This window comes from Lithobates pipiens, unplaced genomic scaffold (genome assembly GCF_037356315.1).
Source record: "Lithobates pipiens isolate NorthernLeopardFrog02 unplaced genomic scaffold, aLitPip1_a1.2 Scaffold_10, whole genome shotgun sequence".
NCBI lineage: Eukaryota > Metazoa > Chordata > Amphibia > Anura > Ranidae > Lithobates > Lithobates pipiens.
Window position 1 is genome coordinate 62,033,520 of NW_027507686.1, and position 12,565 is coordinate 62,046,084.

The following is a 12,565-nucleotide window of genomic DNA, read 5'->3' on the forward strand; positions in this document are numbered from 1 at the left end:
GAGCGGACTTTTCGACATCCAAACTCCGACGGACTGAGTCCGGCGGACTATCCGATCGTGTGTGGGCTGCAACGGACTTTAGCGAAGCTAAAGTCTGACGGACTTTAGAAATGAAGCATGCTTTAAATTTTCCCGACGGAACTCCGCCGGACCCGGTCCCCTTTGAAAAATCCGCTCGTGTGTGTGCTACTCCGACGGACTAAAACCGACGCTAGGGCAGCTATTGGCTACTGTCTAGGAACTTCCTACGTCGAATCCAGTCGTACGTCATCACGTTCGACTCCGTCGGAGTTTGGTGTGATGGTGTGTGGTCAAGTCCGTTCGGTCGAAAAGTCCGCCAGAACTCCGTCGGAACTCCGGCGGAACTCCGGCGGAACTCCTTTGGAGGTCTGTCAGACTTAATCCCTCTCGTGTGTACGGGGCATTAGACATCTTCTGGGGCACGGAGACCATGCACATTCTGCATTAAATGCCCACCCAGTGCCGTGGATAGGACGAAGAGAGCCAAGCCTCATTCTGAATTCCGGAAGGGAACCACTCTGGATTCAAACTATTTTATATACAACCTGCACAATCGTACAGTCACACCTATGTGTATAGCTGCAGCTTTTATAATGTGCTAACATTACCAGATGTCTGAAATGTTACAGCCTCACTTTCCCAGTGATATTTCAAATTAGCATATGAACCAATGCATACCAAAATATCACAACCAAAATATAACAAAAACATAAATAAAAGTGAAAAAATAAATAAATATAAATATATATATATATATATATATATATATATATATATATATAAACATGAAATATATGTGAAAGATAAAACACCAATAGTTCATATAAACTTAAGTTGTCTAAAATGTCTAAAATGTATCAAATTGCATATGCCAGTGCTCAAAAAAGTGCTGGTTATGAAGTGCCTTTTCTTCTAAATGAAGTCTCCACCGTCAATACTCTACTCTTGTGCAAAAAGGTGCCCTTCCCATGTAGGATTACACCCCCCGTATGGAGATGGCCACCCTAGCATATACCAAGGTCAGTCTAATATGCTTGTTTCAGAGCACCGCTGTGTATAACAGTTTTCCCCTTGGTCTCTGTCCTTAGTCCACACCATAGCTCACATACAGAGAAGGGTTTATTCTACGTTCACACTAAATGAGGTTTTGGAATCGCACGATTTCAAAGCCGCATTTCAGTGCAAGTTCAGGTGCAACTTGGTTGACATCTGTACAACTTTATGCACAGATGTCTATGCAAGTCGCACCTAACATCGACAATAAAGGGCACTTCAAAGTCGACGTCACACCGATTTGAACAGTTCCATTGCCGACAATAAGGTGCGACTTGTCATGCGATTAGACCTATCAAATTCCATGACAAGTCACATCGGTGTGAACATCGAGAAAACAGAGAAAGTCTCATAGCGCATAACATTTTATTAAAATTCACATGTAAACAATGTTTTTAAAGCCACTCACAATCTCCAGTGCCCCTCCTGGCTTTTGGAGAACTGGCACATTGGAATATCCAATTTGACACGTTTTGTAAACATTAAGTTGATATAAACTATTGTTTTTTTTAAAGTCATCACTAACTTTAAGCCACTTTAAGTGCAGTTTGACCCATCTCAGTGTATGCTCAGGGGGCTAACTACTTGCAGTGGATGCGATTCTGGGAGGGCATGCAAGTGGTCATAGGAGGGATATTGCGTCATCTTTAGCATGGAGCACAGTCACTTTTTATAATGGCACTTTATTTCAAATTAATTTGCACCTTATTTTGGACTTTCAGCACTTATTCCACAATAATGTAATATATTGCACTGATAACGTATGATGGTTTGTATAATATACTGGTAAGTGCAGCTTGAAATACACTCACCGGCCACTTTATTAGGTACACCTTGCTAGTACCGGGTTGTGGTTATTTGAGTTATTGTTGACTTTCTATGATCTCGAACCAGTCTGCCCATTCTCCTCTGACCTCTGACATCAACAAGGTATTTTTATCCACAACTGCCACTCAGTACAGTTTTTGAAATACTCAGGCAAGCCGTCTGGCACCAACAACCATGCCACGTTTAAAGTCACCTAAATCTCTTTCTTCCCCATTCTGAAGCTCGGTTTGAACTTCAGCAAGTCGTCTTCACCATGTCTACAGCCCTGACCATATGTTTTGAAAATTACACAAATATAAATTTTCATAAAGTCTACTGCCTCCGTTTTTAAGATGGAAATTTGGATATACTCCAGAATGTTATGAAGAGTGATCAGATGAATTGCAATGTATTGTGAAGTCTCTCTTTGCCATGAAAATGAACTTAATCCCCCAAAAAACTAATTTCCACTGCATTTCAGTCCTGCCACAAAAGGACCAGCTGACATCATGTCTGCGATTCTCTCGTTAACACAGGTGTCAGTGTTGACAATGGCGAGGCTGGAAATCACTCTGTAATGCTGACTGAGTTAGAATAACAGACTAGAAGCTTTTAAAAGGAGGGTGGTGCTTGAAATCATTGTTCTTCCTCTGTTAATCATGGTTACCGTCAAGGAAAAGCTGGAAGTCATTGCTTTGCACAGAAGGATTCACAGGTAAGGATATTGCTGCTACTAAGATTGCACTTAAATCCACCATTTATCAGATCATCAAGAACTTCAAGGGGAGAGGTTCAATTGTTGTGAAGAAGGATTCCTACAGCGGATTCAGGTGCAAGATCGGGGCACCACCAATGCAGAGTTTACTCAGGAATGGCAGCAGGCAGGTGATAGTGCATCTGCACGCACAGTGAGAAGAAGACTTTTGGAGTTATGGCCTGGTGTCAAGAAGGGCAGCAAAGAAGCCACTTCTCTCCAGGAAAAACAAGGGAAAGACTGATATTCTGCAAAAGGTAGAGGGATTAGACTGCTGAGGACTGGGGTAAAGTCATTTTCTCTGATGAATCGCCTTTCCGATTCTTTGGGGCATCCGGAAAAAAACCTTGAGAAGAAAGGGTAAGAACTACCATCAGCCCTGTGTCATGCCAACAGTAAAGTATGCTGAGACCATTCATGTGTGGGATTGCTTCTCAGCCAAGAACACAGCCATGAATAAAGAATGGTACAAAAAGATCCCCTGAGAGCAACTTCTCCCAACCAAGAACAGTTTGGTGATGAACATTGCCTTTTCCAGCATGATGGAGCACCTTGCCATAAGGCAAAAGTGATAACTAAGTAGCTTGGGGAACACCGACATTTTGGGTTCATGGCCAGGAAACTCCCCAGACCTCAATCCCATTGAAAACTTGTGGTCAATCCTCAAGAGGCGGGTAAACAAAAAACCCACAAATTCTGACGAACTTCAAGCATCGATTATGCATAATTATGAAGAATGGGCTGCCATCAGTCAGGATGTGGGCCAGAAGTTGATTGACAGCATGCCAGGGCGAATTGCAGAGGTCTTAAAAAAGAAGGGTCAACATTGCAAATATTGACTTTTTGCATAAATCTAATGTAATTGTCAATAAAAACCTTTTGACACGTATGAAATGCTTGTAATTATACTTCAGTATACCATAGTACCATCTGACAAAAATATATAAGGCTCCATGCACACTAGCAATTTATTTAAAGTGATTGTAAAGGCAGAGGGTTTTTTTTATCTTAAAGCAGAGTTCCACCCAAAAATGGAACTTCCGCTTTAAGTGTTGGTGACCCCCTGACATGCCACATTTGGCATGTAATATTTTTGGGGGGGAGCGGGTACCCTGTTTTTACAGGCACCCAGCACCCACTTCCTCCCCTGGCACCATGGCACCGAAAAGGAATATTACCTCTCCCCCCTCCCTCCCTGAAATCTTCTGGGACATGTCACAGGTCTCAGAAGATTGCCCAACCATTCACAGCACGCATCGTGGCTCGGGCGCTCACAGTTAGAATTACGGTGCCGCGGAGAGGAGGAGGAGAGGAGCGAAGCTTTGTGCACCCGCATTGTGGGACAGGTGAGTGTCTGATTATTAAGTCAGCAGCTACACTTTTTGTAGCTGCTGACTTTTAAATGTTTTTATCATGTGCAGCCTTCCTATGCTATTCACTGCAAAGGCCAGTTATAGGTGGGGGTGGTGGACACCATTTTTGTTGACTTTTAAATGGGTGGAACTCCACTTTAATGCATTCTATGCATTAAGATAAAAAGCCATCTGTGCACAGCAGCCCCCCTCAGCCATCTAAGGCTTGATTCACACTAATGCGTTTTTTGATGCATTTTGCATTTTTTAGAAATGCAGGGAAATTTTTTAACATGCGCACCCCCCCACCTGAACCATACCAGGCCGCATGCCCTCAACATGGGGGGATGGGTGCTTTGGGGCGGGAGGGCTTTGTGCCCCCCACCTCAAAGCCCCTTGCCCCCATGTTTATGGGGACAGGGGCCTCTTCCCGACAACCCTTGCCCGGTGGTTGTACGGGTTTGCGGGCGGGGGGCTTATCGGAATCTGGAAGCCCCCTTTAACAAAGGGGCCCCCAGATCCCCCCCCCATGTACATTGTACCACTACCCATTCACAAAAAAAAAAGTAGCGTAGTGTTAAAAAATACAGTAGACAATTTTTGACAAGTCTTTTATTAAAAATCTTCTTCTTCTCCGCTTTTTCCGCCAGTCTTCCTCCATCTTCTCCCGCATCTTCATCCTCCGGTCTTCTCCTTCTCCCCCTGTTTCTTCTTCCACTCTTCTTCTGTCTTCTTTGTTCAGTGTTCTTTTTCCTCTCCGCTGCTCCCACCAATGACCCTTCTCCGATGCTGCGCTCTGCTGATCTGTCGGTGCTGATGTCCTACATTTCTTACCCCCTTCCTGACCAGAGCACTTTTTGCGATTCGGCACTGCGTCGCTTTAACTGACAATTGTGCGGTCCTGCGACGTGGCTCCCAAATAAAATATATATCCCCCAAAAATATATATAAAAAACATTTTTTTTCCTCAGTTTAGGCCGATACGTATTCTTCTACATATTTTTGGTAAAAAAATTGCAATAAGCGTTTATTGATTAGTTTGCGCAAAAGTTATAGCGTTTACAAAATAGGGGATAGTTTTATCGTGACTGCGACATTGTGGTGGACATATCGGACATTTTTGACACATTTTTGGAACCATTGTCATTTATACAGCAATCGGTGCTATACAAATGCAATGATTCCTGTGTAAATGACACTGGCAGTGAAGGGGTTAACCACTAGGGGGCAGTGTAAGGGTTAAGTATGTCCTGAGGAGTGATTCTAACTGTGGGGGGCGTGGCTACGTTTGACACGTCACTCATCTCTACTCCCAATCACAGGGAGCAGAGATCAGTGACAGTGTGACTAGGCAGAACGGGGAGATGCTTGTTTACATTAGCATCTCCCTGTTGTTCCTCTCCGTGAGGCGATCGTGGGTATCCCCGTGGCGATCGAGTCCGTGGGACCCGCGACCCGACTCACGGAGGTCCCGGCTGGCACGGCAGCAAATTTAAAGGGACGTACAGGTACGCCCATTTGCTCAGCCATGCCATTCTGCCGACGTACCATTGCTGTGCGCTGGTCTGGAATTGGTTAAATAACGATGGGGGTGTGGCAATCAGATTATGTCATCCAGAGGCCACTCCCCCTTGTGATGTCACTGACCCATCATGCCCTGGGAGGTGATGTTGCAAGGGGGCGTGGCCTTTTGGCCATGGCTGTAGATGCTAAATGCATTTAGTTGCTGCCATGTCATTGGCTGATTAGCAATTTGTGTTACCAAGCGATCATAGCTGCCAACAGTCCCGATTTTTGGGGACATTAATGGTATTCAGACCCTTGTCCCGGTCTGTCTGTGTCTCGGGAAAAATCATGGGAAATTGGCTTTGTCCTGGCAACCCGTCACCAGCCGACCACCGGCCAAAGCTTCTGGCTGTGAAAACATGGCCACGGGGATCTCCATGCGGCTAGCAGGTCTCTTCTGTGTGTACAGTGGAGAGGAAAGGGGCCTCTGACCTGGGCAGCTAATCGGCTTATCTCTTCAATGTACAAGCAGAGCAATTTTCTTGTACAATGCAGCCGATTAGCTGCCCGGGTCGGAGGCCCCTCCCCTCTCCACTGTACACACAGAAGAGACCTGCCTGCCATATGGAGGTCCTGCAGGCACCACAGAGCTGCCACCCCCCTCAATTCTCAGTGAGCTGACAGCCAAAGGTGCAGGGAGGATGCTGCAGGCACCAGGATTTTGCAGGCGAGTGGCCATGCCTAGGGTGATGATGATCTGCTGGACGTTCTGTGTGTTGGGGGGGGGGGGGGGGTACAGAGCGCTGTGTTGGAGGTGCACATCAAGTCCTGTACAATGTCTGCATCCTCTCACGCACCATGTCTGCACCCTCTACTGTACCATGTCTGCACCCTCTCCTGTGCCATCTCTGCACCCTCTCACGCTCTCCTGTACTGTGTCCGCACCCTCTCATGTACCATGTTCACACCCTCTACTGTACCATGTCTGCACCCTATAACCCTCTCCTGTACCATGTCTGCACCCTCTCACCCGCTCCTGTACCATGTCTGCACCCTCTCCTGTACCATGTCCACACCCTCTCACTTTCCCCTGTACCATGTCTGTACCCTCTCCTGTACCATGTCTGCACCCTCTCCTGTACCATGTCTGCACCTTCTCGCCCTCTCCTGTACCATGTCCACACCCTCTCACCTTCTCCTGTTCCATGCCCGCACCCTCTCCTGTACCATGTCCGCACCTTCTCCTCTACCATGTCCGCTCCCTCTCCTGTACCATGTGCGCACCCTCTCTACCTCTCCTGTACCATGTCTGCACCCTCTCTAACTCTCCTGTACCATGTCTGCACCCTCTCTACCTCTCCTGTACCATGTCCGCACCCTCTTCTGTACCATGTCCTCACCCGCTCTACCTCTCCTGTACCATGTCCGCACCCGCTCTACCTCTCCTGTACCATGTCCGCACCCTCTCTACCTCTCCTGTACCATGTCCGCACCCTCTCTACTGCTCCTGTACCATGTTCGCACCCTCTCTACCTCTCCTGTACCATGTGTGCCCCCTCTCTACCTTTCCTGTACCATGTCCGCACCCTCTCTACCTCTCCTGTACCTGTCCGCACCCACTCTACCTACCCTGTACCATGTCTACACCCTCTCTACCTCTCCTGTACCATGTCTGCACCCTCTCTACCTCTCCTGTACCATGTGTGCACCCTCTCTACCTCTCCTGTACCATGTGTGCACCCTCTCTACCTCTCCTGTACCATGTGTGCACCCTCTCTACCTCTCCTGTACCATGTCTACACCCTCTCCTTTACCATGTACGACTCTGCCAACATACAAAAAAAGTGCCCTATTAATTTTTTCAGAATGTTGGCAACTATGAGCGATTGAACAGGTGTACCTAATAAAGTAGCTACTTTGTGGTCACACAATTTGAATAGCAGCGACTTCCCAGCGATTTGCTGACAATTTATTTGCTTGAAGGTAGTGCAGCGGTTTTACATATCTACTATAAAAAAATTACAGGATTTTTATTTTATAACTGACGATTGGCTTGACCTTGCACAGAAATAAGCAGTGGAAGGAGAACAGGGCTATGTGATCTTTACTAGGGTCTCCTCTACTGTACACTACATAGTGTCGTTTTATTTTTGGCTTCTGTGAATAAAGTTTTCATTGCTGTACAGAGGGGAAAAAAAAAGTTTCCGGGCAGAGGGGCCTCTCTCCGCCTCTTCCGGTGAAGTCACTCTGAGACCGAGAAAGAACGGAAATTAGAAAATATGGTGGCGGTGTAAGTGGAGAGCGGTGTCCGGGGACGTGTGAGTGACAGTAGGTGCTCCGGAGCTGTGTGGAGGGAGGTAAGTGCTGAGTCCGGTGGGTGTCATGGTCGGTCGGTCGGTGCCGGGCCTGACTACCAGCCTCCTCCAATGTACTGAGACCCACATTGTTTACATTGTACTGTCTGCAGTCCTCGTCTGTCCATGCTTCATCCCCGGAGCAGTGTACTATCCCCGGGGGTCACCTCCAGTGATTTGGCTTCCTACAAATAACCCTCAGACCCCCTTCACTGGAAATTACTGCATTTACCCCCTAATTTAGAACAAAGGGGCAAACTTTCTTTTCACATTTGAGTGGAGTGATGAGGGGATGGAGCCCCTGTCAGGTATTTATTGCTGCTTTTGTCCCCTTTGGGGGAGTTACTTTCTCTAAGGGTAGATTTAGATGTGTGTTCTGATTTACTGCCTCTCTGAAGAGTGATCTGCATGTGGATTGCTTTTCAGAGGTGATGTGACGTTTTCTTCGCCTATTTTAACCCAACTTTTGCCAACCACCATGCCACAGTTGTGTGGATTGCATGCGGTTGCAGGGTGTTTGCTTCCCCATTCACCCAAATTGCCACCTGCTAATTGCTGCATGCTTGGTCATTTTTGCCCCAAGCATAAAGCATTGTGATTGTTGCTTGTAAATGCCGCTATCTGCTACCTGTTACAGCTTAAAGGATATGTAAAGATTTTTTTTTTTTTTTTAAACAATATCAAACATGTCATACCACCTCTGTGCAGTTGGTTTTGCACAGAATGGCCCTGAGCCTCTTCTTCTGGGGTCCCCCAGCAGCCCTCCTGGCTCCTCCTCTTCCCGAGTGCTCCATTGGAGAGCCGCCCTCCCTCGGGGCACTCATGTGGGCACGCTCCTGTGTCCTGCTGCTGCATCCACTGGCACAGACAGTAGGACTCAGCCCCAGCTCCTGCGTCATTGGATTTGATTAATAGAAGCATCAGCCAATGGCTGTGCTGCTATCAATCTATCCAACCAGGACCTGAGACACTGGCTGGAGCTGGTGTGCTTGTCCCCGTCACGGGAAAGACCGGGTTCAGGTAAGTAAAAGGGGGGGGGGTGCTGCAGCGCAGAAGGTTTCTCACCTTAAAGTGGTTGTAACCCCCCCCCCCCCAAAAAAAACCTGCAAGACAAAGGCATAATGAGCTACTATGCATAGCATACTAGCTCGTTATGAAGTACTCCCCTTAGATCGAAGCCCCACAGCGGTCCTGACACACTGTTCTGCCCGGCAACATGTCTCTCAGAGTTATTTCTGGGTATCGCGGGCTCCGGCACTGTGATTGGCCAGAGCCGCAACGACGATGCGCACAGGAGCCGCCGGTAACGGCACGTCAGCTGAAGCAACGACACAAAAGAGCTGTTGCTTCAGTGTGCGTGTGCTGATGATATACAGAGGTAGGCAACCTCAGCCCTCCAGCTGTGGTGAAACTACAAATCCCGTCATGCCTCTGCCTCTAGGAGTCATGCCTGTGACTGTCAGGGTCTTGCACTGTCTAATGGGACTTGTAGTTTCAAAATAGCTGGAGGGCCGAGGTTGCCTACCCCTGTCCTAAACCGTGCAGGTTTAGGAGATATCAATGGTAGCTACAGGTAAGCCTTCTTATAGGCTTATGTGTAGTAAAAAGTGGTTGTAAAGGGTTTACAACCACTTTAATGCATAAGCAATAAGGTGAATAACCTCGAGGGTTTACAACCCAAAGCTGAACTTCACCCAAAAGTTGGCAAAACAGAAGGAAACTGTGAACTTACTGCGGCAGAAAAACTGTCAGCTTCCCGCACACATCAAAGCCCAAGGCTGCTGCCTCCCCTCCCTGGATGTAATGCCATCCATACCACAGGCAGCTGTCAGGGAAGCCTTGCAGGAAAGGATTGTCTACGCAATCACATGGGGCTTCCTCAGTCACTTCTAAGAATATGGGTGTCTTCAGGGTCCGGGAGGTGGTGTCAGGCTTGATCTTAACTTTTTTTGAAAATAAAGGAAGCCACAGCTATTTTGGTGTGTGCAGCTTAGTTCAAGGCTTGGCAAATCCCAGATCGCCATGGCAACTAGAAATTGTGTCCTGGCACCTGGGATTCTGTCCGTCCATTCCCAGGCATGAGCAATTCCTATTGCCCCGATGCCGCGGACATGCAGCTGTTTGCCGACCGCGTGATCGGCTAGTTCTGGGAGGGTGTTTATTGATGTCGTCCTAGAAACCCGCTCCTGGGGCCTGCATTGAGCGCGCTCTGTGATCGCTATATCCTTCAAACACAGCTGATCAGAGGTCAAGGTAAAAGGCAATCAAAGCTGATCACATTGTAAACAGACATGTCGGTTATCGGCAGTACTTTCCTTATGCCCTGTGACAGCATGAAGAAAGGAGAACCGGTAATTGGCAATTCTGACAGGCACATTTACACTGATAATCAGTGCAGCCTCAACTGTGAAGAAGAAAAATTACTTATTTGCTACATTTTCTAACAGAAATGAAGGAAAATGTTTTGTATTTTTTTCAAACATTTTTTTTTTTTAGCAAATATAAAAACCCCAGTGGTGATTAAATACCACCAAAACAAAGCTCTATCTGTCTCAAAAAATGATAAACATTTCATCTGGGTACAGTGTTGTATGACCGCGCAATTGTCATTCAAAATGTGACGGCGCTGAAAATTGGCCTGGGCAGGACGGAGGTGAACGTGGCCAGTAGGCAAATGGTTAACATAATAAAAAAAATAATAACCTTTACCTCTGCTTATATGCAGCGGTGCTAAAGTTTATTTTTTCCACATACCGGCACCTCCATGCATTCTGTGTGTAAACCCGTGTGTAGAGATCCACATCAAGGCTACATAAGAGAAGGGTGTGTGTCGATGAAGAATATAGCTTTCTTAGTTAAAAAAACAAAACTGGCTCCTAACTTTTTAGCTGGCTCCTAGATTCAATGCAAATTTGTCAAACCCTGCTTAGTCCTAACATGCCTGGGATCGTGAACGGGGTTTCTATGAAGTGTAACTCCAGACAAATATTTTCTCTTAGGTTTAGATGGAGCTGGCTGGCTAAAGACATTATCACCTTGCCCATTCTAAACAAAGTAACTGTGTTTGTAGAGGGCCCTATAAAGCCTCCTACACACCGGCAGAATGTCAGGAGACATTTGCCGGTACAAAAAATACCTGCTGACATTCTGCCCGTGTGTATGTTGGTCTGTCCAACAGAAGCTGGCTACTCGGCAAGTGCATGCTGGAAAATTTGCACAGAGAAATCTGGATCCTCCTCTTCTTGGGTCCTTCTTCTTCTGAGCTCATGGCCCCTCCCTCCTGTCGAGTGCCTTCACAGCAAGAAGCTTTCTATGGGGGCACCCAAACCGAGTCTCGCCCCGCCACCTGACTCTCCTGATTGGCTTGACTGACTTTGCTTGACACCAGTGGGAGCCATTGGCACCGCTGCTGTGTCTCAGCCAATCAGGGGGAGAGTCAGGGGACTCGTGGACAACGCTGGAGAGAGATTGGGCTCGGGTAAGTATTAAGGGGTGCTAGGTCAGCTGCTACACACAGAAGGCTTTTTATCTTCATGCATGAAGATAAAAAAACTTCTGATTTACAACTCCTTTAAGGATGAACGTGTGTCCTTATGACTCATACATTACCTTTTTTATGAGTGATTAATCCATCAATTTGTCAGTAGTTTTATGGCCATTTAATTGCCAATTCTGAACCTTGTATTAGTGACCAAGGATCAGAGCACATGGATTGATATGTCTTATTTATCTTTGGGAAGTAACACAACGTCCTTTTTGCTGTACAGGTCAGTGTACTGCTTTTGTTGCACTGTGTGGTAATTTTAGTGAAATAAGATTGCATTTAATAGGTTCTTTTTGAAGCAGAGCCATACTGCATATATACAAAACTTGCAGTTTAATGTACATGTAGGAATCCTGGCTATAGCTCTTTCATATCTTTTAAAAATAATTGTATTATATATATATATTTTTTTTAGTTCAAGCGAAGAAAGTTCCAGGTAAAAAGAATACCTTGCCCCCCCCCCCCCCTCGTTTTTTGGATTTTTTTTTTCTCTTTTTTTTCTAGCCTTTGGGCATGTTTTGCTCGGGACTTCTGTCCTATGTCGCTGCAGCGAGGTATGCCACTTCCATGCTTTTATCCGTCCCTCCACTCCCCCAGTTTTTTTCTGGGACCGGTGTGCGTCCCACAAGACGACGGGACCATTCAGTCACGCATGCACAGTAGGAAACATGAAAGCTTCACTACCGGTTCCCCTTACTTGCAATGCCAGCACTTGCACCCGAAGCTGATGGACGGATCGGCTTGGGGTGCTGACATCGTGGGCTCCCTGGACAGGTAAGCGTCCTTATAATAAAAGTCAGCAGTTACAGTATTTGTACCTGCTGGCTTTTAATTTTTTTCCCCCAGGCTGGAACAGCGCTTTAATATTATGAATTTAAATGCCTGTGAATTTGTCTGCCATTACCGGGACCTTTTGAAGTGGTGTTAAAAATTCTGCCTGCTGCATTTTTTGATGCACATTTGGCAAACCGCACCAAAGACGTACCTCCCCATTAAAATGCATTGAAAACGCAGCAAGAACGCATCAAAAATTCACCCGTGTTGTGTTTTTGATGCATTTTTAGAGTCACATGACCTATGAAAACCACCATTACCGGCAGTTGTTTTTTTTTTGTTTTGTTTTTTTCTCTTTCGTCACATCGCTGAAAACCCTATTTTCAGCCAATAATAATTG

At 46.4% G+C, this 12,565-nt stretch overlaps 1 protein-coding gene across 1 annotated transcript in view; it reads left to right on the forward strand.

Annotated features, from left to right (window-relative positions):
* The first annotated feature begins 7,702 nt into the window (after positions 1 to 7,702).
* Positions 7,703 to 12,565, forward strand: part of MBTPS1 (membrane bound transcription factor peptidase, site 1) — a 61,771-nt gene continuing 56,908 nt past the window's right edge. Inside the window, exon 1 of the mRNA XM_077455747.1 lies at positions 7,703 to 7,850. The gene's annotated coding sequence lies outside the window, so the exon portion shown is untranslated. The remainder of the gene's footprint in view (positions 7,851 to 12,565) is intronic.